The 27,057-nt window shown below is 39.2% G+C and overlaps 1 long non-coding RNA gene across 1 annotated transcript in view; it reads left to right on the top strand.

Moving 5' to 3' along the window:
* Positions 1–11,538: 11,538 nt before the first annotated feature.
* The window catches only part of LOC128524672 (uncharacterized), a 30,785-nt gene continuing 15,266 nt past the window's right edge, over positions 11,539–27,057 (top strand). The window contains exons 1-2 of the long non-coding RNA XR_008360560.1: positions 11,539–11,798; positions 17,734–17,851. This is a non-coding gene — a long non-coding RNA (uncharacterized LOC128524672). The remainder of the gene's footprint in view (positions 11,799–17,733; positions 17,852–27,057) is intronic.

The following is a 27,057-nucleotide window of genomic DNA, read 5'->3' as shown; positions in this document are numbered from 1 at the left end:
TCATTTTCAGTCATTCATCTTTAGTGGTTGCTTTATTCTGGTCAGGCATGCTTCAGATCTGTAGCCACGTACACTGGGCATAAAGTGAGACTATCCACCCCAGATGGGACACTATGCCTGTTTCTGTTTTTCCCTCTTTCAGTGCATCATCTGTAAACTGACAACTGACTTGGTTCTGCTGTGTTAGAACAGGTGAACCGCAAACACGTAAACAGGAGTCCTACACATGTGCACGTCATCATCTTCTATTTGTTCATGCTTTGGAAGAAACCCCACTGACGTAAAGCTGCAAACTCCAGCTGTTACCAAAGACAGCTGTTGTCTGTGTGACTGAACACACACACACACACACACACACACCAACCACCTGTCCCAGTCACAATTCATTTTCATCACACCATGCATTGATGGCGCTGGGCCACCCTCTATGCCCAATCGAGTGGCATAGATTTTCAGTCGATTGCTATCACACACACACCCACACACACACACACACACACATACACACAAAACCTCTTGCTCTCATTGCTCCCCAGGCCACAGGGTTGAGCAGGCGTGAAGAGAGAAGGCAAACAAGGGTGAAGGAGAGCAGAGAGAACAGCGAGTCAGGGGAGAGTGGATGAGAAAAAGAGAGAGAGGAATTGGATAGGGAGGGAAATGGTGATTGAGAGGGAGGTTCTGGGATGAAGAGATTAACTGCACAGTCTGGGGGAAAAAAACTTCTGGGAAGTTCTATTGTTACATTTTAGCACTTTATATGTGGTCCCTGTTTTTAAAGGACCAAAAGTAATCTGACGACTGGCCTCGCAGGAGTACAGCAGCAAGGTGAAACAACCCAGACGTGAGTTCAGGAGTGGGTTTCAGATGACAATTCATTCCCTGCTAAATAACACCAGTTGGCAAAATCAAGACAATCTCCCGGAGATAAATGGAATTTTGTCAACTTCAACAATCAAGGGAAAATGTTAGCCATGTCATCTACAGCTCATCATGAGCTCGATTCTCGGGAGATGCGACATCCATCCATTGCAAGGGGTCCAGAGGGCAGATTGGTTGTGCTGTCCCAGGAGGAGGGATGACATACACATACACATACCTTCACATCAACCCAAACGTCACTAACCAATCATGCAAAGAAAGAGTGGTTATCTCTTTCCTCCCAATGTAATTTCTCGCTCCTCATTTGCGTGAGCAACAGCAGAGAGAAGATATCCTCACCTGGCGTCACATGTCTTGAAGGTAGCATATGATACTCTTCGCCCTCTTTGGTTAACAGTTGTCTTGAATTTATTGAAAAGGGCTACTTAAGTACTGGGCAACTGTTTCATCGTAATTTCTGATTTATTTTTATTTATTTATTTTTATTTAATTATGTAATCAGCCAGACAAAATTATGAAATAATGTACAAATTCTGACATTTACAAATAATAAAATAAACGAATAAAACTAAGTATCTTTACAAAATAGCAAATTAGGGAACAAGAAACACAAATTTCCTAATGTCACTTTTTTCCCCAACATATACTGTAGCTTTTGAAACAAATACCTACTGTAGGAAACATTGTAACGATCAGATTTGTTATTAATCATGTTACCCTAATCAGGATCTTTGACCTAACTTCCGGTGTGGTATAGGCCCTGTGGAGCAAGAGAAGCCAAACAACAACAATAAACCAAAACCTAAAGTGTATTAAGTAACAAAGCAACCAAAACGGTGCACATAAAAAACACAATATTTACAAAATATATACAAATATGAAAAAAAAAAAAAGGTGTGGGTGTGTGTGTGGATGGAATGGAATGTCCAGAGTCCGCATTGTTTGTGAGTGTGTGGGAGCAAGAGGTGTTGTAAATCAGTCCAGGAGGGATTCATCCAGTAAACGGGAAAATTCAACATCGGTATTCACTCTCTCCTGAAATCTCTGTAAACAGAGAAGCTGTTCAAAGCTGTCTCACCATAATCTCTCATGCCCGAGTTCCTTCCCGCGTGCACTTTTATGCCGTATTACATGACCCGGCACATTGTCATTGGGATTCCCTCGAGATGCAGCCGTGCATGTTCGCGAGGGCTCAACCCTGGAACCAAAAGCCTGCTTCCGGAACGAATTATGCTCGTAATCCGAGGTTCCACTGTATTTCCAGTGTAAGATATACTGTATATTAAGTTGCCCTCCAAATAGCTCAGCAGATAGAAAATAACATTAGAACATGTGTACAAGAGGTCTCACTTTACCATAAACTGTGTTTAGCAAAACAAATGTAAGAGACATATTTTTTAGCCATAAAAAAATGATCTTATTTGCTAATTATACGTATATGTTAACGGCTGCATTTCTCTGGCAAAAATAAAGAATATCGTATGTGTAGAATAAATGGTAAGAAAAGTAACAAGTCAAGTGTAGCTGAATCTAGCGGAGTAAGAGTAGCTTTTCTTCTTCACAAGTCTACTCACGTAAAAGTAAAAAGTATGGTGTAGTAAAACTACTCTTTTTTTTAGAGGGTACTTAAGTAAATGTAAGAGAGTAAATGTAACTCGTTACTTCCCACCTCTGTTTATAATCGATTCTTATACCTCAGAAATATTGCCAAGATAAGGAATTTATTGTCAATAAAACAATGCAGAAAAAATTGTTCATGCTTTTATCACCTCTAGGTTGGACTATTGTAACGCCTTACTGTCTGGTTGTTAAACTAGGTACATAAACAAGCTTCAGCTAGTCCAGAATGCAGCAGCGAGAGTCCTCACTAGAACCAGATCATCATCGAGCACATCACTTCTTTCCTATCCATCCTGCATTGGCTCGCTGTAAAATTGCACATTGATTTTTAAAATACAAATTTTGATGTCAAAGCATTAAATGGTCTCACGTCGCAGTATCTGAGTAAACTGCTGGTGTCTTACGATCAGCCACGCCTACTTCAATCAAAAGATGCAGGCTCCTTGTCAGTTCCTCGTATTATGAAAATTACAGCAGGAGGTAGAGCTTTTTCTTACAAGGCCATAGTTTTACAAAATTATGGAATAGTCCTTCAATTTCTGTTCTGGGACTCAGACACAGTCTTAGTGTTTAAGTCCAGGCTAAAAACCTATTTATTTAGCCAAGCATTTTTGTGAATAGATTTGCCTTAGGTGAAGAAGCAGATCTGGGGAACTCAGGGACATACTGTAGAGTAGTGTGGACAAACTGGTATGTTTAGAACCTGTCTTTCCCACTCTCATTGATCACTCAGGTTTGTTTACAGTGAAGTGATTGGTTGCTTTACATCTCAGGGAGCCCTAATGTCTGGTCATGTTCCTGCTGGCAAGGGTTATTCCTATTCTCAAGAAAACCTGCCCGGATCCAGCAGACATAAGCAACTATCGCCCCTTATCACTTCTCTCTTTTCTTTCTAAAATTCTTGCAAGTACTGTTTACAAATAAATGTATCTTTAGCTCTCAAAGAACAACCTCAACAATTCCAACCAATCTGGATTCAAAGTGGCAAATTCCACAGAGACTGCCCTTCTGTCAATCATTGAAAAGCTTCATGCCGCTAGATCAGCTAAACTGTCATCTGTCCTCATCGTCCTGGACCTGTCAGCTACATTTGACACAGTAAACCACAAGATTCTATTATCTATTCTTACAAGCCTTGGTATCTGTGGAACAGCATGGCAATGGTTTGCTTATTACTTAGAAGGTTCTATGAGGTCACATGTATGGGTTCCACATCTGACCCATGCAGACTTTCTACTGGTGTCCAACTGGGCTCAGTACTGGGCCCTCTTCTGTTCTCCCTCTATACCTGGTCTCTTGGCAGGGTTATAGCTTCATATGGTTTTTCATACCATTGTTATGCAGATGACACGCAACTTATTCTCTCCTTTCCACCCTCAGACACTCGGGTTTCCACCCAAATCTCCGCATGTCTGCCAGACATCTTATCGTGGGTGGAAGCTCATCAGCTGAAGCTCAATCTCAGTAAAACCAAACTTCTGTACATTCCTGGTGATTCACTCCCGGTCAAAACCTTGTAATCTCCTTGGACAACAACCAGATCACTCCTTCAGCAACTTTCCGCAATCTTGGGGTAACTCTAAACATTCATTTGAAAAAAAAATCATTTTCTCCACACATTGCTAATCTTACTCGCTCCTGTTGATTTCTTCTTTACAAAAGAGTTCACCTATTACTTTCTTCTCAGGCTCCTCCATCAACCTTTCCAGGTTCTCACACACTATTTCACTTCTCGGCTCCCTGCATTGGTCTTCCAGTAGCCGCTTGAATCAAATTCAAAACCCTGATGCTTGCCTACACAACCAAAAACGGCCCCCAACCAGCACCCACTTACCTCTCAGCTCTAATCAGACCACGCACCACACCACGTTTCCTCTGAACCCCCAGCGGTTCTCAGCTGGTCCCACCATTTTTTAAGGATTGAGGAAGATATACATCTAGACTCTCTTCTGTTCTGCCAAATAAGTGGTGGAATGAACTTCCTCTAGATGTCTGGACAGCTGAGTCTCTGGCAATCTTTAAACGACAACTTAAGACATATCTGTTTCTTCAGTAATTGGGCTAATCCCCACCTCCTTAAAAAAAAATCAGTGTTTGCCTGATAGTACTTAGTCAGTTACCTAGTAACCCAGTGTAAGGATCTATCCAATGATGGAAACTACAAAGCAATTTTGCAAGTCGCTTTGGATAAGAGCTTCTGCTAAATGCCTAAATGGAAATGAAAATGTTACTTTCCTGCCTTCCCTTTTACTTAAGCTGTCATTGTTAGTCCTGCTGGAGTCCCTACTTGCACTCTGCACTAAATATGCATTCACCTTCTACATTACATTACTGTGACCATACCTAACTATTATCTCTATTTCTCTTCTGCTCTCTCCTCTCTTTTCTTTCTTTTCCCTCTTTCTCTGTCAACTACACATGCCGCTCCTGAGCTGCCAGTGATCCAGACCCCTTCTGCCCTCTGGATATATCTGACTCGTCCTGGTGCCCCGCTTCTGGTTGGAGATCTTGTCGCATAAATGCCCTGTGTGGTCTGTTTGGGATGTGTGTGGTAACTGGGGATGGTTCCACTCTATCACGAAGCCGGTCCTGGCCTTGGATGATGCTGATTGCTGTTCTCTAAGGACTTGTGAAGGCAGACGCTCGATAGTGGAATATCCCACAGTCTACTTGAGCCTTCAATAACAAACTGGACTGTTGAGTCTGGTTCCTCTCAAGGTTTCTTCCTATTGCCATCTCAGGGAGTTTTTTCTTGCCACCGTCACCCTTAGCTGGCTTATCAGGGACTATCCTATCCTTTTGATTCATACATATTCACATTTCATACAAACTTCCATACTTTTTTTTGATAAAATGAATTTAATTAAATAATTAACTACATTTAATTGAATATTTTTTTATTAAATAATTACCTGGCAGTGGTGTTGATGTTACGGTTGATTGGTTTAACATTAAAAACTGTTAATATTAGGAAAAAGCATGTGCATAAAATAATTATTTTTGGGCTCGAAAACACTTTTCATAATTATACCGACACCCGTCTTTGTCATCCCTACTGTATAAAAGATCAGTGCTCTCAGAGCAAATTACTTTATTAACGATGTCATTTGCTGTATTTTTTCATGTTTTCATTGTGTTTTGCTTGACAGTTCCCATTTTGCAAATCATCTGCATTCCTGAGAGGTCAAATGATTACAGTGTCACAAAAAAGATTCACAAAAATACCCTTAAAAGGAGCTTAGTATTCTGACGGTTCGGAAGTTCTTGGTTTATTTTCTGACAGAAGTCTCAGCTTTAATTCATTTGCTGCACGTCTATCAGTTCCTACAGTTACAGCAAACATGCTATAACATTTAGTTGTTGATATGTATAAATATGTTTACTTAGGATTTGTGAGTCTGCAGTGTCAGTGCCCAGGTAAAGCTCTCACGTAACAAGATAAAACTTATTTTTTAATTAAAAGCATACAGAAGAGGATTAGAGTCACCATTAAAAAATACGTGATTCCTTTTTTTTCTCATAATTCAGGCTTTTTTCCCCCTCAGAATCAAAAGACTAAATAAGACTTTAGGAATTCTAACTTCAGATAGAAAAGAGATTATGGAATTGATCAATTCTAAGATTAAATTAAGACTTCTAAGGGACAGAAAGTCAGAACTAAACCCTAACCACTTTTTCAGTTTCACTCACTCATCATCTACAGTATACTGCTTTATCCTGTAAACAGGGTCATGGGGGCCGGGAGCCTACCCCAGGAGTCCAAGTGCACGAGGCGGGGTACACCATAGACATGGTGCCAATCCATTACATGGCACACACATACACACACTCACTATGAACAATTTGGTAACGCCAGTTATTCTAACCTGCATGTCTTTAGATTGTGGGAGGAAACTGGAGTACCTGGAGGAGACCCACCAAGCATGGTGAGAACATGCAAACTCCAAGCACAGACCTGAGACAGGAATCAAACCCTTGACCCTGGAGGTGCAAGGCGACAGTGCCAACCAATAACAAGCCAAGGGAAGGAGCTCTTCTTATAGGAGGTGATATTAGGACAGGGAGTCTAATTGACTTTTTTAAGCCCTGGCTGATATAACCATGGAAAAAGTACAAAATGCAAGGAAATTTTTTTTGACACTTTTTTTTTTTTTTTTGCTTACTTACAATACTGTAGAAACCCATCTGTATGCCAAAAAAATGAATTTTGCTTAATATTTTCCATTTAAAACTCAAATTCCATTTTTTTTTTTTGTATCTGTCTGACCCCTAACCGATATATCTGAATAGCTTCCTAAGCCACTGACTGCGAAACCTTGTTTGAGAAACAGAATTTGACAAAAGTGGATTAGTTTGTAATAACAGTTTTGGTAGTGGCCTCACACTTCAGCACCCTGCCGAATATGAACTGCTTCCAGAAAACAAGTCATTTGTCAAGTCCAAGAAATAGAGTCACTGGCTTTGCAATGACAAGAGCTTTTTCGTTAGGAAAATCTAGTCCAAGATGACTTTACGTTTGTTTATACATGAATGGCCACACTGTTTGTAAAGAATTATCTTGTCAGGTCAGTCATCGATGTTTTATATTCAGCATATGTATGCATCACAAAAAAGTGATGTCAATTCCAGGCAGCATTCAATTTTCTTTCTTTCATAACCACTTCAAGTGCTACTTGTGAGTTATTTATGTAACACGGGCAGTACAAGGCCAATTGACATTGTGAGCATCTTTTTCTCTCTGGTAGCCTAGATTTATTCTGGCACTGAAGTACATCAGTACCCAAAGAAGAGAGGCTTAATTTAAAGCTAAACTGGATTAGTGAGAAAAGGCAAGCTTCAGCCAAGTCACACATTCAGTATATTTTTGAGAATACGCATTTGTCCACTTTCAAAGCAGCCAACAGTCGAGGCCTCATGATGGATTGGCATCTGCGTCTAAAACCTACTTAAAGAGCTACAAGTACAATTAAGTTATTTTTAAAATTGTATCTGGGGTCCTTCAAAAATGATCCATGAAGTTGTGGCGGTAATTAAATTAGCTACAGTCATAAATGTGTGTGTGCGAATTCATCTTCAGCTTAATCTTAAAAGATTCCCAGTTCCCTTGCGGTATTTCCTTTTCAGTGATCAGCTCCACACATTGATATAAACTTCCCCAATAGGAATAGTTCTACTGGAAATATTAACGATCTCTTTTAGGGGAAACAGACCTGAAAATGCATGTAATTCAGATGACGGATCTATCTAAGGTAGCTTTCGCATACGATCAACACCAAACAGATGTGAGTCATTACCTACGCCCGCTCAAAAAGAGGGGAAAAAAAGTGCTGTGGTTTAAATTGGAGCTCGCTCCGTTAAAAAATAATTAGCATCTTGTAGCAGAGATAGGTGTTAATGGAATTTGTTGGCACAATTTCCCTTGCCATCGATTTCCATGCAAGTGTGCAGTCTTCTCCGAGGAAGCCAGCACGGACCTACCTTCCCGGGCGAGCGCAGGCTTGTGTTTTCTGTAATTATAGTAAACAACTGTCTTGCTAATGGATGAGAACGAGCAGCTCTGGAAAGCCAAGAGACATCCCCATGTCTCATGAGTGTTCCAGTGAAAAAAGAGAGGAAATAATGCCGTGTTTGGATGGGGAAGGAAATCAAGTCATGCTAAAGGGTGAGGAAACAAAATGTTCATATCATAATATCAGTTGGAGGATTACACAGTCTCCGATTCCGGTCGAAACTAGTCCAACTTCGAGGTGAAGAAAAACAACAAAAAAAACAAAACAATAAAAAACCAATTGCAACATTATCATTCACTTCAGAAGTCTGAGTAAATCATCTTTTTGTTTGAATTACAATGCTGATAGATGGGTTCATTAAGGAGGTGACAGAACAGACATTTCCTTCCCCAAGAGAACGGGCCCTTTTTTTTTATTGCCGTTGTTGTTTTTAGAGTAATTGATGGAGGACGTTGGGATGACATCTGGCCTGTGCCAAGCAGCTTAAGGAGGAAGAAACAGTTTGCAAAGCATCTGCAGTCTCCAGCAGCCACGAGTCACGCCGTCTTTTCTAAAGAGGAAAATGGCAGCAATTAAAAAGCCATTCCCATTGAAAGTAGGCGAGCTTTACTTACATCACAGTCAATCAACATGGCGTCTGTATCCCAGAGCACTGCTGACTGCTGAAGGATAATGCGAATTTCAAAAAAAATTACGTTGGGATTCTCTCACTCAGGCATTTCATCTATTTCCATATATTGGTGATAATTTCATAGTCTGAAACATCAACTTTTGTAGCTTGTGTTTGCACATGATATACAGTACTATAGACCTTTTTCTTGTGACATCACAACATCAACCCTGAATAAGAGCGCTACTTGATGTGTGGAACAAGGGATTCTACTGCACCCCCAATAGCGCATTAGCTTCCCATTGTACATTATTTGAATTCAACACAGCAAAAGGTAGTTAGCTATTAATTAGAAAGCTTGAAATGTCAGTATAAGCTAACGTCACCTGCATTTCATTCCACGAAGCATAAAGCACAGCATATCCTGTAGCATCATCTAATTTGCAACAGAAGCACTGAGTGGGCTAATGCTACTGTAAGTATAGCAAGTGGCACCAAATCCAAGAAGAATCAGTTCTGTAAGGTAGTATTATTGCTACCTTCTTCGTCTATTTTCACAAGGCTTTTTCTCTTTTGATTAAATTCCGTAGTCCATCACAACATAATGCAGAACATTAAAAAGTGGTATTCAAAAGTTTTGAGGCTAGTTTTTGGGAGCTGTGCAACTGGTACTAAATGTGTGTTTCCACATCTGCTATTTTGGCATGGACAGCAAGTTGAAACAAAGATTGAATGTGAAATTTTGCATGGAACTGGGCAAAAACTGGTGATGATTAAAATGATTTAGCAAGTTAATTAAGCCTTTTTTGTCACTCACAAAGTGTCAAGTCTTTACTTGCATATCCCAGGGTCAGCCATGATACAAATAGAGTTATAGGCTTTTCTTGAGGGCTCAACAATGGCAACCTGGTGGAGCGGGGCTTGAACCGCCAACCATCCGATTAGTATCTTAAAGTCTTAACCCCCAGAGCCACAACTAGCCTGTGAAGAAGTTTCTTGGATATGCTGGGAATTGAATCCAGGGCCTCATACTTGCAAAGCATGCGCCAGAACTAGAAATCCTGCCCACTAGACCATATAGAATGACGCTACAATGAGTCGTTTAAGGTGTTTGGGGTGGCACGTGCGCTTCAAGCATGAAGAAAGGCCAGGGGTAGCTCAGTGGTTAAGGCATTGGACTATGGTTTGGAAGATCCCAGGTTTGAACCCCACAACCACCAAGTTGCCACTGTTGGGCCCTTGAGCACGGCCCTTAACCTTCAACTGCTCAGATGTGTAATGAGATAAAAATGTAAGTCGCTTTGAATAAGAGCGTCTGCCAAATGCCTAAATGTAAGATTTTGGGAGATGAAGCAACAGTGTTCACAGTGGAAGAGCCCGTCATCTCCACCACCAGAAATGGCGAGGCAGGTCCTCTGTTCAACAAATTGCATGCTCATCATCTTTTTGCTGACATTCACGGCATTGTGCATGAAGACTTCTACTTCTATAACGACTTCTACTGCCAGGTTTTAAGGTGTCCGAATGACCGGATTTGTGGCGTGCAAATCTCGAAGGCTTTTTGATATCACCTCATATAAAAACCATCAGCAGGACAGAAGCTATTGATTGCTAGGTTACTCTTTTATTTGTGTGGCGAAGCATCAGGTAATCCTGTAGGTCATCAGGTAATCTTTCAAGGCTCGGAAAAACACCTTGAATGTAATTAACAACAAAAAATACGTAGTACCCCAATGTCGGCAACCTGTGTTTCCACCATCGACTTTTTGTGGTGTCATGCAAAAGATCTATAATTCTCAAACGGTATGTAGAATTCATTCCTGGAGCAATTACACAATGAGCTATTTAAGTTTTTTTTTTTTTTTTTTTACAGTGTGCTGTATTTAATTAAGCCACAGTGATTGTGCATTACACAAACATGAACTAATGATTATTGGGTTCATAATGTATTTACATTCAGATTTCTATAATTCTGTAAACAAACAATAAAACATTGGATTTATAAGCCTACCTGAGTTAATTATGCCTCACTTAATGTAATTATACGTTGAATTGAAATGTGCTTCTTTTTTTTTTTATTTAAATCAGGCTCTCGGGTGTTGGAGTTTTCATTTTTCTCCTTTTTGTTTCCTGCTGGAGGCATTCGTGCCTCAGTGTGTACTTTCTAAATGTACTGTATATGTGTGTGAAGTGTGCGAAGTAAGGGAAACATTTGTAAGCCTGTCAAAAATGGTGATATTCTCTATAATGCATATTAAAATAGTGTCTAAAGTCTGAGATTACATATTATTCATATATTGAGCTGCAATATAGTTACATAAGGCAATTTTCAAGTTAATGCTAGGATACAGTATGTCTTTATTGTGATTGCATAAGTGCAATGAAAGTAGGTTCGCAGCGTCCTACTAGACGTTACAGTATATAAAACTAATTTAAGATAGTAGTAATAAAACAAAGGGAAGTCAAGTACAGTGTCTGCATTAAGCTGGAGCAGTGACGTAACATTAAAGGCAGTATAAAAAGAAGTTTTGTGACATTCTTAACTCGAATTTTATCTTGTTAGAAGAGTACGTCGTAAGCCTTGTGGCATGAGACATTCCAGCGCAAACTTTTCATCTTTAAATAGCAGAATGCTCCCAAAGGACACGTTACACATCATACTTGCTAGACGATTCGAACCCAATATTTGAGCATAAACGTAAACAGAGTGTGTTTCTCTCCATATCCCTCTCTCTCTCTCTCCCTCTCTTACTCTCTCCTCTTCCTGTTCCTCTCCACCCTGCACCACTTTTTTTTTTTTTTTCCCAGACCCTGTACTGACAACAGCTGTGGGTTATTTACACGGCCAGGGGGAGGGTCAAAAGCAGCACAGATGGTTCATAAGGGAATAATTCAGGGGTGGAGGAGGAAACAGAAAAGGACAAAAAAAAAAAAAAAAGCACAAAAGTTCACATGCAGCTGATCAGACCTCGGCACACACCGGTTGAAGTTGTTCATCGAGTATCAGGATTAGAACAGGCAGCTTTACAGCCCGGCTTATTCCTCGCTCAGATAGGAAAAGTCACTTCCTTATGTGCTCAGCCTTCTAAGGAAGCATTTCCTGTGCAGGAGGAGGAGGAGGAGGACGAGATTGTATACGCAGCCAGACAACTTGTTGCAAGGCACCACAGACAAAGTTGGTAAGTCGTATAAGACTTTTCGTATTTGTTGTTTTAGCTAAGCATACTTTCTTTCCAGCTGTAGCGTTACCAAATACATGGTAGTCTTTCTAATCATGCCATGAGTCATTGATGTCAAAAGGCAATTGTGTATTTCCCCCCCCAGTAAATATACTGCTCAACCACTGACATCTGTTAATGTGTTTTCTCTGGAGATTTTATTTTAAAATGTACACGCCTCGAGCTTTTCTGTCCAAGCGTGAAGATAAAATGAAAATTTGGAGAGGAACTGAAAGTCCAAATAGATTTTATGCCTTAGGGTTTGCAAAAAAAAAAAAAAAAGTTTGCCTATAGAGTGGTATTGTGGGTGAAACTGGATGCAAAAAAACAGTTGTTTAGCTCACAACTGCTAGCACTTGTGTCCTGCCATGAGTCTTTATTGCTTTATAATCTGGCAGTGTCTGCTGGAGGGGTCTAAATGTCTTCAGGCAGGCAGAGCAGCCGTTTAAAGCTGTTTGATTGGAAAGAAGTTTCATCGGTATGATGTCAGAGTTTCAATTGAAGTCAGTTACTGTTTTGTTTGTTTATTGCAAAGTAATATTTCCCGAAACAAAACAACGAAAAAACTGAGTGGTCAGGACTGAAAAGGAATTTTTAATAGACTACCGACCAGGCTGGGATGAGACTTACTGTAGCATAACCATGTCCATTGTTTTATCTATACAACTGCACAATGTAAAAGTATTTCCCGTCTCATTGCTAAGATTCCTAGGTGTTGTCTTGCTTTCTTTTTTTCCAGGGCGTCAAACTGATCTAATGACACACACACAACAGGGCGGCTTCATTTTCTATTAGATAAGAAGCACTGAAAGCAACCTTAAGTCTAACAGCGTAGTGTATTTATGTACGATTGTTCAAGTCGAGGCAGGACTTTTGATTGTGCAAAATAACAAAACGCATTCATGAGAGTAAAAACTATATAATCCCCTGCTACAATACTGCACTTATCCTAGTGTTTCACTAGTGCTTGGATACCATCAAGGAACAAAATGTTCTCAGAACACTGGAGCCATTATCAGACTACCTGCTTTATGTCTAAAACTCTGGCCTCTCAGGAACTCCCTTAATGGCCCAAACAAGTGGAAATGGCTAGAAGAAAGGTCAGGACTGTTCGAGGAATATGGCAACTCGCAGCCAAGTTCCTGTAATGTGCAAGTGGTGCTGGTGAATGATTGACTGATGAGTCTTTTCCACAAGCTGGTGACAAACAGTCCACCGATTTTCATGCATCAAGAGTTCCACTTTCTGCAGTGGGCTCCGAGTCACCTTGGCTGGTATAGTCATTTACACTCATACGCTACTGCAGGGTCCCAAGATATCCACAGTCCAAAGATATATAGTTTAGGCTAATTGGCGTTCCCAAATTGCCCGTAGTGTGTGAATGTGTGTGTGCCCTGCGATGGATTGGCACCCTGTCCAGGTTGTATCCTGCCTCATGCCCTTAGCATCCTGGGATAGGCTCCAGGTCCCCACAACCCTGAATACTGTACAGGATAAAGTGGTATTGTTAAGATGAGCGAGTGAGTGAAGGTGTCCAAAATATTCAATAATCTGCTTTGAACAGTTAATGTTTAGATATATCTGTTACTTATGCTCTGTAAAGCCTTCATAATGGCTCTAATCTGAGGTGCTGTTTGTTAATTGGTGATTTACATTTACATTTGGGCATTTGGCAGACGCTCTAATCCAGACCGATTTACATTTTTATCTCATTACACATCTGAGCAAGTTGAGGGTTAAGGGCCTTGCTCAAGGGCCCAACAGTGGCAACTTGGTGGTTGTGAGGTTTAAACCTGAGATCTTCCGAACCGTAGTCCAATGCCTTAACCACTGAGCTACCCCTGGCCCCTAATTTGTAAATCAGGTAACTCTAAATAAACTTTTTCCTTTGTAAGTTTTGGTCTTGCTTCCCTGGGAAGGTTTCATCATGGGGCTTGATCGGTTTTGCAAACGCACTTTCGACAAGACTGTTCTCGCAATTACTATCCCAGGATTGCTGACCTCCATGTCTTAAAATAACAACAGACTGTTGTTGATGTTGTTGTTGTTTTTACATAATTACCTAATTCCATGTGTGTTATTTCATACTTTTAAAATTCTCAGTATTGTTGTAGAAAGTAGAAAAAATAGTAAACAATAACAAAGAATGGTAGTGTGTGTATATCAGACAGATTTCTGACCTCATAATCTGATTTCAGTTATTTTGCTTTTAAATAGTCCATATGCTTCTTATAAAGCCACTCCTTGGTTTTCCTGGCTGTGTGCTTTGGGTCATTGTCATGTTGGAAGACCCAGCCACGACCCATCTTTAATGACCTGACTGAGAGGAAGAGGTTTTTGCCCAATATGTCACAATGCATGCATGCATCTAAATGGCCCCTGGCAAACTTCAAACGGGCCTGGAGATGGGCTGACTCAAGCAGGGGAAGCTTCTGTGCGATGCAAGATTTTAAACCATGACGTCTTAGTGTATTACTGATAGTAGCCTTGGAAACGATGGTCCCAGCTCTCTTCACGGCATTGACCAGCTCCTCCCGTGTAGTTCTGGGCTGATTCTTCACCATTCTTAGCATCATTGATACCCCATGTATCTACTTAGAATTTGTGGGGTGATTGTGGGGTGCACAGGTGTCTTTATGACGGCTAACGACCTCAAACAGGTGCTACTAACTTAGAACCATGAGCAGAGTGTAGCTGAATAGCAAAATAACTGGTGTTTGAGGGTCAGAAATTTGGCTGATACGCAAGTGACCAAATACTTATTTGACACAAATAAACTGTTAAAAAAAAAAAAAAAAATCACACAATGTGATTTTCCGAATTCCTCTTTTTAGATTAGAGTCTTTTACAGTGGAAATGCACCTATGCTGAAAATTGTAGACCCCTCTATGATTTTAAAGAGAAATTATATTTATATATATATATATATATATATATATATATATAGACTTTCGAGGGCAACAATTATTATTCTTTTAGGGAGAGAGTTAACAAATGGTCTACAGCTGTAAAATCTTGCAGCTGTTGCAATCACCTCTCAAGCAATGCATCATGGGGAAACTTGGAAAACAACTAAATTATGTAATATATCAAAACTGATATCTTTTCGAAACAAATAACCACAAAAAATAATAAATAAAATACTTTGGAGTAATTAAAGCCTTAGGAGAGATATGAGGTGTCTAGAAATGTAAGCTGATTCAGACATGGATGTCTTTTCATTGTTAACATTTGGTGTACAAATGTTTTATCTCTGACAGAAAAGACACCACAAATACAGATTACGGCACTAATAAAATCCTCAACAACAAGAAAAAGGTTTATAAGCTTTATAAGCTTCAAAGTTGTGTGACAAGTAAAACCTTGTTTTAGGCTAAACCATAAAGATTTAAACATGTTTCATCAACAAGTCAATTCACACGAGTAGCTTTAAAGTGAGCAAGGGCAAGGCGTTTGGTGACCGTGGTTGTCCTTGATTTTCTTTTTATACGTTTAATGAGCCTCCTATTATATTTAAGAGCAGAAAGGAAACATGGAGAGCCAGTTCAAATCAGAAATCTGAAGCATGTTATTTCTCTGAAGTAGGATCACAAGAAAGGAACGCTACAGGTCTGTGGATAGAGAGGAGCTGAAGGTACTTCAGTCTCAGAGGACAGAAATGAGGAACATACGGAAAAGAAATAGAACAGCTCATGATCTAACGCATGATCCGCGGCATGTTAGTACCCTGACTTAAGAGTCCTGCTGGGGAACTGACTCGCTAGTCTTCATTGATGATGTACTGTAAGTGTGTGTGTGTGTGTGTGAAGTGGCACCTGAGGGATGGGTCAACAACATGTTTCAAGCCCTCAGGTCCAACCATTATGTTTAAACAATAACAGTAACAGTGGATGGGAGTTCACACTGTAGCAAGATGATGACTCAGAACATACCACCTGTTGTTGAGGGAAATGAATCATCTTTGAATGGTTTTGCCACCAATGCTAACCGGATAATGCTATTGCAGGGCAGCATATTCACATTCTCTAATATTGAACCAGATTTAGGACTGACAGGAAATTGTTGGCCTTTTTTTTTGGACCCAAGCCTCTATCAGTGAAAGGCTACTTTCTATTAACTTTCCTGTTATATAACTGAGCATTGAACATTATACAGTAGCACACAGATATAGCCGCGATTGAATTATGGACACACCCAAATGGCGATGGGTTCCATGCAGAGTCTGGTTTCTCTCTAGGGTCCTTCCTCATGACTTGGAGTTTTTCTTTGCCACCGTCGCCCCAAGGAACAAACTGATAATTTTTAAGTTCTAATTCATATTACTTTTTTATATATATATATATATATATATATATATATATATATATATATATAAAGCTACTTTGCAATAACTATCATTGTTAAAACACTATACAAATAAAATTGAATTGAACTAAATTAGGGCAGTAAAGAAAACTCTTAATCCTGTCATTATTATTATTATTAGTTTTAGTCCATATGTCCATTTACCCGTAAGCACTTACATTCACGTACATACAGTATCTTTAGAATATTACTTACTTACTCATCATCTATGCCACTTTATTCTGTATACAGGGTCGCGGGGACCTGGAGCCTATCCCAGGAGGGGAGGTGGGGTACACCCTGGATAGGTTGCCAATCCATTGCAGGGCACACACACACACACATTATGGGCAATCTGAGAATGCCAACTAGCTTAATCTGCATGTCTTTGGACTTTGGGAGGAAACCTGAGTACCCAGAGGAAACCCACCAAGTACATTCAAAAACATTCAAACCCGAGGTGGAAATCGAACCCGTATCCTGAAGGTGCGAGCCGACAGTACAAACCACAAAGCCTTTGTGCTGCCTTCTTTAGAATATGAAAAGTGTGAGAAAAAAAAGCAGTTTTGGACCCAGTTTTCATTCTCAAGTATTTAACAGCTGAGTGAATAAAAGTAGATTTCTACCTGACAGACTTAACAAATGGAGAATTAAAACAGAATAAAAAACTTTGGTGCATTTGCTCACCAGGCAATTTCACAGTTCACTAGTAAATATGTAGATATGTGTGATTGAGTTCTTTTACAGAAGTGAACGCTCTGATGAAGTCAAACAGGTAACAGGTAAGAACCTTAAAGGCTTTTGAGTAAAGCGAATAACAAAAGTGAAACGAGTGTGATAAGGCACTAAAGCAGTCTCTCGGTTCCATTTTCTCTTCTTCTAGCATTTATTACCTGTCAGAACGGTGACCAAAATAAAGGCCAGGAAGAGCGGATTAGGTCCATTTCGGGTTTTTTTTTGTATTCCTTTCTGATGATGTTTTCGAGTTATTGAATTTTTATAACTCTTGGATTAATTGGCACTAACATTAAGAGCTTCATGTGGAACTTTACAGCATAAAGAAAAAAAACTTTTTTGATTTTGTGGCATCTTTTGGGTGAAAGCTATTTTGCAATGGGTGCATAAGAAAAGTGCGTTTTTTAATCCTCGGATTTGAATGGAAATTGTGTTATGCGTTAATAAAGTTAGGGAGCTGATAACTGTAAGCGGGTTTAAATTCTCAGACTCCTTTCATACCTAAACAGATGTTTAGCAAAAGCAAATCTGGAAGTACTATATAAACATTCAGTCCGAGCTAGATCCATTTTAAACTTAGATTGCAGGGAGAAAGTTATCGACATAAAGATAAGTTTTTATGGCATTAGAAAATAACAGATGCAAGTTATTGCTCTTGGAACAGAAAAAAGTCTAACACAAGCCTTCAGCCATTTCCTCCCTCTGAGTCCATTGTGATTTGAGATCCAAGTAAAGCAATCCTTCCCTCCTCCCTTCAGATTCTCCCTCAACAGGCTCCATATCATCTCTAATCATCCACTCCCTCTCTCTTTCTCAGCTGTCCCCTTCAATCTTTCTTACGGACATTTCCCTCACATGCTTCTGAGGCCCCGACTCAATGAGAATGGAATCTAATGGAACTGCACCCACGATAACGATGGCGTCTAAAACTGTGGGTGAGTATGGAGTTTTGTAGACATTCAGGGCCTGTGAACACTGCGCCATATGAGATCAGATGTGTGAGTCTCTCTCTCTCTCTTTCTCTCTCTCTCTCGCTCTCTCTCTCTCTCGTGAATGTCTGACATTTAAAAGACCTGACTACGTTTTAGGGTTAGCTAATACCAGGGTATGTTTCTGAAATGCCTAACCTGAATGACTTTAAGAAGTATAAAGGAGCTGCACAGCATTTGCCCCCATTATCAATAGAAAGTCAATTCAGCCTTCTGGTGGTCCACATTTTCATGTCTGCCAGAAAAGGAAACAATTAATGTCCTACACTCCTGTGTGCCAATCAGAGCAATTCCAATGAATGGAGAAAATTGTCCATGCACACCAAGTGATTCTGCATAACAGGTCTCACTGCCACATAAAACCTGTCCAGTGAGATTCCTTGTGTGCGAAGGAGAAAGGGAGTGGAGAAAGAAAACTGCAGGAAACACGAAAAGCCAGCAGGTGAATCTAGTGCGACCTATTTCCTGCTGAGAATGGCTGTGTCTGTAGCTACAGTTGTCATCTTTGATAAAAATAAAAAAGGGACCCCAATCATCCCAAACTTATTTATGGCTTTTAAACCATTTCCTGCTTTTACAGATCTACAATAAAAAAAAAAAGGTTGAGTGAAATAAAAAATTATATTTTTTACTCATAAAAAAATAATAATAAGAGGGGCAATGGTGGCTCAGGGTACGTTTCTTCCTAGCTCGAGTTTGATTCCTAGCCAATGCCAAAAATCCCAGGACACAGGGCATTCCTAATGCCAGTCCCAGGCCTGAGTAGAACAGGAAGGTCATGCCCGGTGTAAAACCTGTGCCAAGCTGAATAATTGTCTGCTGTGACCATTTAAAAGTTTGTCATTTTGCCCAATACTATCTATCTATCTATCTATCTATCTATCTATCTATCTATCTTAATATCTATTTGTGAAACTGTTTTTCTTCTTTTCACTATTATGTATTTTCATTATTTAGTTATTATGAACACTGTGCCAACTTTACATACAGTGTGCATAAAAATAGGGGAAGAATCACCTCCCTTATTGACTTAATCATATTTGCCTGGTGTGTTTACCTCTTGAGGTTTCAATTAAAGGGAAACATTTGGGGGCTGGTTTTATTTAAGGAGCGCTGGACAAATTTGTGCTTTTCCTGTAATGAGCAACAGAGAATAAACTTACTGATTTAGGAGAACTTGGTTAATTTAAAGGTGCTAATTTCATTCAGGCACGCTTGATTTAAATAAAGGAAGGAAAAACTCCAGAGATTTGTCTTTCTAGGATTGTACACCGCAACTACAACGGGTCTTTTGGGATGAGAACCTGTCCCGAAAAGTTCTGTAACTGGCTATGTGATAGCACGTTCTCCATTTTGGATAACCTGTGATTTAATTTCTATGTTCTGCTTAGATTGTCAATAACTGTAATGCAAAAAAAAAATTAAAAATGATAATATTATATATATATATATATATATATATAATTATATTATATTATATTATATTATATTATATTATATTATATTATAAACAAATATCTCAAAAAAGAAAGTTCGCATCAACAAGGTAATACAGTACGTGCTTTTGTTTGTTTTGTTTTTGTTTGATAGTGTATTCGGTGCACAGGTTTTATGTAATTATTTGCCATCACCCTTCTGTTGGTGGCTTTTTTCGATTATTGCTATAGCAGTGCTCACACACTGCCAGATCTTTATTTGTCACAGAATCAATGTCATGTTGCCGCAGGGGATCATGCAATCTGCACATTATTATTTTTTATTATTATGAAAGTCTCCATGTAACTCCATGTAATTTTTTTTTATTTTATTTATTTATTTTTTTACCGGGACTGGAGCCTTGGCAAGAAATTATTGAACCGGCACACTTTGCATGTCAGGTGAGAAGCCTACCACTGAGAGACCGATGCCAGGCTTTAACATGAATAAACTAAAAAGACATTTTAATGAAACATTCAGCGTGATCTGCTGATGCTTTTAACAGCATTTGACCCGAGACCTCCAGCAGCAAGGAATTCAAGAAACTTACACCAAAGCTCCATTTACATCCCCTAGACATTCACTTCATTTCTTTTCCTCCCCTTGAAACTTTCCTTGTGATTCCATCAAGGGTTGGGTATCTCTATAGACTAACTCGGCACATGTATACACAGTGACTTGATTCTTCAGAGCAGTGGGAGTCTAGAGTGACACTTGAAAGCCGCATACTTTGAGACGTACTTTTAATTATAAATCGGTCGGATCCAGTGGCCATGTACTGTATGTTGCTTTTCTTTGACCAAGTAGACAAAACCAAGTCACCAGTGCATAGGCAACACAGGCTTAGCACATATACCCTTTCTGGTCATCAAAGTTGTGATATTCCTCCCTGAGGTGTGAGGGAGAAAAAAAAATACTGTTCAAGTGTGCAGTATTACTTACCTTACCTCACACTGTGCTTAAAAACCTGAGAAGGCATCAAGGTGGTTTCAGGGTTGCAGACACAATCCTGTGTTGAGAAACTCACAGCTGACACCAATTTCCAGAGGAGCTTGAGGTGGTCACCTGCTGCTTGTTTGCATAGTGAGGTTTAAATAAGCATAAAAGTTGTACCACCCCTGGCTACCTTTTCCCTGAAGAGGATAGGAAGGAGTTGATTTCAATACTAATTGATGACATCCTGCTGTGACATTTCCAAGGGGTGATTGGATAGAAGTGGGCAAAACACACGCGTGCATGGCAACCAACTGGCACACCGCTGCAGGAGAGAGGAGGTTTTAGAAAGCCAACTGGGTGCAGACCATGAAAGCGATTGGTAAAGCAATCACACAGGGTGCTGTTATTTCAAGCCTGATTGACTGCCTTGCTTAAAAACTGTGTTTATAGTCCTAATTTTTAATGCATTGTTTTTTTCCAGCAGTGGCAGAGCGCGAGTAATGTCAAATGCATCACAGAAAACGAGCATAACAATAAAAATCTATAGCAAATATATATTTTGTATACATAAATTACTGTATACAAGCAATAACAATAATATCCAATAAAGGTCCCGTCTATAAGAGATCTTGTAAATAAATAATAACATGTACCGACTTTGTCTTAAGCTATTCAGTTTCATATAGAAGCTCAAAATGATAAATGTAAAAAGAGAATCCTATAATTAATTTAAATGGAGTGGGACCCATCTCTAATTAGCTATAGACATTACATTACCATAGTCAATTGCCACATGAAGGCTTCCTGAACAATTAGCTTTCTTCTAGACTACTTCCTATAACGTAAATGTATCATGTAGGAGGCATAATACATGCACGGTGTCATTAGCTGTGAATTAACATCAGTGCAGGCAGCAGGGGACAAAATGTGGCAGGGAACAAGACAGCGTGCAATCAGAATCAAAATAACAGCATAATATCTGGGTCAGAATATGATCAAAAGGGGGGCAAAAATTAAATCAAATGGAAAAAGGCTTATTAAGGCGCTAATGATCAGAAACAAATTGTAAAGATATGCCCCAAAAAGCAGAATAAATATAACAGTCCTAATGATGGCAAAACCTACGGGTGGAGTAGGAATGGAAAACGGGTCGTCTTTTGAGACCGGAAGCCTGTGTGACGTGTAAAAATGCAGAAAATGCAACCATTCTGCAAACCCAAACAGAGGTATTAGTATGCCGACTGTTGATGTAATTGTTCGTTAGAAATATGATCTTTGAGGATCTCCATATGCACTTTGGCCATATCAGGTATGAGCACTACTCTATGCTTTAAAGATCAAAGTCTGCAGAAGAAGCAACATCATTGTTTACGTTGCTTCACTTTATAAACGGACTGGAGGACATTTTAAATGTTATTCACTTCAATAAAGATGAGAAATTGTTTTCCAGAATAAATCAAAGGACGAGTAACATCAAAGGACAAGTAAAAAACAATCAAGCATGCCGGCTATGAACAGTTGTCCACGTACAGATATACAAAAGTATTGAGACAAAAGTGAAATTTAATGTTTTAATGACTTTGTCATTATTTAAAAAAAAAAATAGAAATCAGGATGATAGAAAAAAAATTTGCCTTTATGCAACGAAATTGCTTTCAACAATTAATATTTAGTATAAAGTCTTTTCTTCTTCAAAACCAGCTGGATCCAGCTGGGCATGGAGTCAAAAAGATGTCTGCAGTACTCTGGTGTCACTCGCTGAATCTATGTCTGCTTGATCGCTTCCTGAAGATCATGTACAGAAATTTGCCAGAAAACTTTCACTTGAATAGAATTAATTTGAGAATTGCATAGTTTTAGCCATATTTGTGCAGAGATGGACACCCTGCCCTAAAAAGTGAACTTAGTGATATCATGAATAGGTTATGTGCACGAGGATTACTGTACAGTAAGATATCACATATGTTGTGGGCCACATTTGTAAAACTTGGAAAACAGATGACTGTTAAAAAGCACAAAATTTTACACAAAGATGTAAGACATTAAGAAATTAAGTGAATTCTTGTTAATACATGGCAAGACGAATACAAGTCCTGCAATAACCGTGCCAAGATAATGGCCTAGTTTTCTTGCACCTCCAGGGCCTGGGTTCGCATCCCACATCAGGTCTGTTTGCAAGTTCTTCTCCAGGATTTCTGCTTTCTAAAGACAGACCGACTAGGCTAATGGGTTTCCCCAAATTGCCCGTAGTGTGTAAATGAGCCTGTGTACAGTATGCATGTGTGCCCTGCTATAGATTGGCATTCGCCTCAAGCTCTAAGTCTCCTGGGAGAGGCTCCAGACCCCCTGTGACCTTGTACACCGGATAAGTGGTACTGTATAGACGATGAGTAAATAAGACAGCTATAACTGTGCACCTCATAGGTGTCCTGAGGTACTCTACTTAACCACCAAACAATTCAAAATGTACCTCACAGAACACAAAGACAAAACAGTGACACACAGGTATTATCAAACACCTAAAAAACCGCCATTAACTCAGGTTAAATAAAACAAGCTCAAAAAGTGTTGTTTACTTTTAAAACAAAATCCATCTCTCTTTACCTTTAAACGACACAATCAGAGAGTTGATCCTTGGCTTTAATAAATCCAACAGTATCTTGTTTTATTTCAGGAACCGCGGGATCTCGCCCACAATGGTCTCGAAGGAGGTAATAAATCCAAAAAAATAAAAAAATCCACAAAATTCCCTTCTTCTGCCTTCACTGGCAAGCTAGAAAAGAAAAAACACGTATGAAACATATTATGTTAACATATTAACATATTACGTATGAGCATATTAAATACAAAATCTACAACCGGATCGCAATGCTAATATCATGATAACTCTTGAGATGCTAAGTAAAATCATTTTTAATGCTTAAATAATAAACAGGAGATTTCTTGAGAAAAACAAATACTAAGGCAATAGGAAATTAAGGCTTTGACCTAATGACGTGAATACGTGATAATACCTTGCTAGACTACCATGGTACAGAAGATTAATCAGGACAAAACCCAGAACAGGTGGAAACAGTCAGGTAGACAAACAGTGCATGTTTGACTGGGTAAGAGGGAGGAGGCTGGGAGGGGGACGGGGAGGGGGCCTGGGACGGGGCGGGGCGGAGCGGGGCGGGGCAGGGAGGGAGTAATTCTCTTTGCAGTTACATTGAATACAAGACACCAACAAGTTCATCATGTTTTTTAACAGTTATTTTAATTCATCATCATGATATGGTATTGTGGGTATGTAAAATATATATTAAAATCCTATACAAATGCATCAGGTTTGAAACCAGTAAAACCATTTACATTAACACACAATTTCCAACATGACAGAAATACCATGCTGCCACACACACCATGTCATCCTGAACAGATATACAATACCTGATTTTTCACAAATAAGAGCATGTCCTTTCTTTAGTAACATAAAAACCCAAAAAGATAAGTAAGAGAACAATGTAAAGGAATAAAAGATTGATGCAAAGAATATGATGGGGGGGTGGGGGGGGGGATATCGGAGGTATAGAAAAGCAACCTTGCCATTTTTTTTTTCCTTTGGTTGCCACCAGGGATTGCATTTGTATTCCTTCATAACACTGTTCGCACTAACCATTTGTGTTCGACACGCCAAATAATTTGTAGATGGATGGATAGATGGATGGATGATAAGCTGGATTCAGGGATCTGTTGCGTGTGAACGCAGATAAATTTCCTCTCCTCTTTCGTTGCCAGTTTCTCATCGCTGTTCTTGCTACTTGTCAAAGAGGTGCTCAAGCTACAAGATTTATTACCCAGAATATCAAGCACGCTTGAAAATATTGCTTCGTGTCGTGCCTAACAACATTCTTACCCATGATACCCGTGATAAACTCAGTCTGACGCACACCCGCTCGCAGCTTGAATGTTTCCTCTTCTGTACGATTTGGTATTTAATTAGTTTATTTAGTCAATTCATTGATTCTGTTAATTGAATGATGTTTTGGGTGTAATGATGCATCATCGATTCACATTTAGTAGCCACAACTGAGTGGTTTGCTCTTGTTTTATCTCTTAGGGATAAAATCATTTAGCTGTTTCTGTTTGTTTGGTATTTGGATGTCTGCGTTTAAGCGGAGTGACTTGATAAGTGCACGTCTCTGGATTGTAAGAAATGGGACTGGACCATTTAAGCTTTTGTTTAATGGCGGGAAATTATAGTTAATGAGTACAGAAACCAGAAGTGCAGAACTCTTAATTAGGCTATCTGTACCTTCACCATTCTTTATAGCACTAATTGAAGCAATTAGGGCGTTTAAAACCGATAAAAATATGTGGACTGATTTTTTTTATTTTTATTATCGGTACAGTGATGTTGGATCACTATGACTAAACTGTACTTTTAAAAAAAATAGAATAAAATTAAATAATAATGTAGTTATTGCCAGATAATCTCTGCTAAAGAAATGCAGTCCAACATGGCACTAATCTGCTTATTGTAGTCTGTTTTTTTCCTAATAGCAACTAAAATGTAACCATTAGTCCATTATGCTTCTTATGTTTTTTCATGAACTGTACTGTATTTCTTTTATATTTAAAAAAGTCTTTATTTTATATCCCTTAAAATATGTATTATTTACAGACAAGCATTATGTTAACATTAACAGTATTACAGAACAAAGCTCTGCCTTTTTTTTCCAAGTAAAAGAATATTAGAAATTTACATAAATTTCTTCTGTACGTGCTTGACGATCCATTTATCAGTGCCGTATGTCATGCAAAAGTGGTCTAAGTTGTCATACAGTACGTACTGTACCAAAAACTTATGTAGATGTTACAAGTCCTGCGATAACCATGGGCATGCACACATGCACCCATCATAGGTGCATTCTGGTACTAACAAATAGCATACACCTCTAATTATAGTTACTGTAAAAGAAAATACAAACAAAAATTGGAGAAAAAAATCACACATTGAGGGGAATCCCAAAACATGACCTACTATACAACCGAACCATCCAGTTTGCACCAGAGCAAAATAGTAACACACTGCTTTCTTTTAAACAAACAATAACAATAAAAACTAATTGTAACCATGGGCTTACATGTGCTGTTTAAAAATCCATCCGTGTTTCCTTCGTGAATGACGTGGACAGTGATACAATCATACAGGTGATCCATAGCCTTAATAAATCCAGAAGCATGTCCTTTTATGGATTATTATGTAAACTGTTGATATTTGGGGAACTTCATTTACAACAGTCCTTACATAAAGGTTTAATAAATCCTAGATCTACAGATTTCCCACCTTTAGCCAAGTTATTAAAAATAAAAATAACTACAAAAACTTTAGTTCAACTTCAGCCAAATCTTTGTATCTTTGAACTGTGGGAGAAAACCCGAGTACCCAGAGAAAACCCACCAAGCACAGGATGAACATGCAGACTCAAGTACATGGAGGTGCAAGGTGATATTGTATGACCCACACGAATATACACGTTACATGTCCTCAATACTACATGCATCCCATTTATTGCGTTCCACAAAGCTAGCTGGTTGTTTCCCTTTTCTTTCCTTTTCTTCTTTTCAAGCCGGTGAGCTACGATGTTATTTCACTAAAATAGAGAAGAACAAAGATAGACAGAGAGGTAGTAGAAGGCAAGGTGAGAGGGAAAAGGAAGTGCAAAAGTGAAAGAAAAGATAGCGTGGACAGAAAAATCGATGTAAAGAAATGAAGGAGTCAGGGAGCTTGAGTGGGGAAAAAAAACAATGTGAGTAGCAGCCGAACTGTGTGTTTCTTCCTGTCTGTGAGAAGGGTGAAAAGAAGATAGAACCTTAAGGGCTGGAGATGTTTGTATGTGTGTGTGTGTGTGTGTTTCATGCTGCATGCTTTGTAAGAGTAGCCCAGCAGGGCAAATTGTGTTGATTTATCTCAACTTGTTAATGCGCTTGTATCTAATAAAGACACGAGACAGATCTTATGTAAGTGTCTACCTGCTGTTTGTGCGTGCAGGAGCAGCGTGGCGGCGTAATTTGCTTGTTTTTGCACAAAATCCACAGTGAAAACAATACAAAATGTTCACATGCATAACCTTCGGTGCAGAAGACAATGTTCCAGAGATGAATATTTACCCTAATAAACAGACCACCATGCTTTGTGTGTGTGTGTGTTTGGGGGGTAAAAAAAAAAAAAAGCATACATGTTTGGATTTCGTTTTTTTTTTTTATGATGTTGATTGATTATTTCTAATCTCTCTTTGCATCTCGTGATAAGGCGAGCATGGCTAATAAGGCATATTGTTTGCCTGTTGCTGCATGCTTCATAGACCAAACAGTCTGGGGGTGATTCGTTTTATCGTTGTCAGCACGATGCCGTAGATAATGAAGTGGTTGTACTTTGCACCGGTTGGCTAATTGCGTTTTCAAAATCAAATCGATCACGTTTCATCTCCTAGCCCACCCAGGATGCTAATTGGTTCGTTCTCGCCGGCTGCGAGGATGCCTCATTCGCTGTACTGAGCAGGCGAACCTGCTTTTCACCACACGTGTATATTTAAACCAATTAGAAAGACGCCCTGTGGGGCTTTTGTGACAGAATTCTTCGCAAACTCCGCAGGCATGAGACTGATAATAATAGAATACGTCTGCATAGCTCAGTACTGCTCTTAAAAGAAAACCCTCTAAGCCTGCGAGGCATGCATATATGCCTTACAAATAAT

This window comes from Clarias gariepinus, chromosome 5 (assembly GCF_024256425.1).
Source record: "Clarias gariepinus isolate MV-2021 ecotype Netherlands chromosome 5, CGAR_prim_01v2, whole genome shotgun sequence".
NCBI classification, from domain to species: domain Eukaryota; kingdom Metazoa; phylum Chordata; class Actinopteri; order Siluriformes; family Clariidae; genus Clarias; species Clarias gariepinus.
Note: the sequence above shows the minus strand (reverse complement) of the source record. Positions and strands in the feature narration are given on the sequence as shown.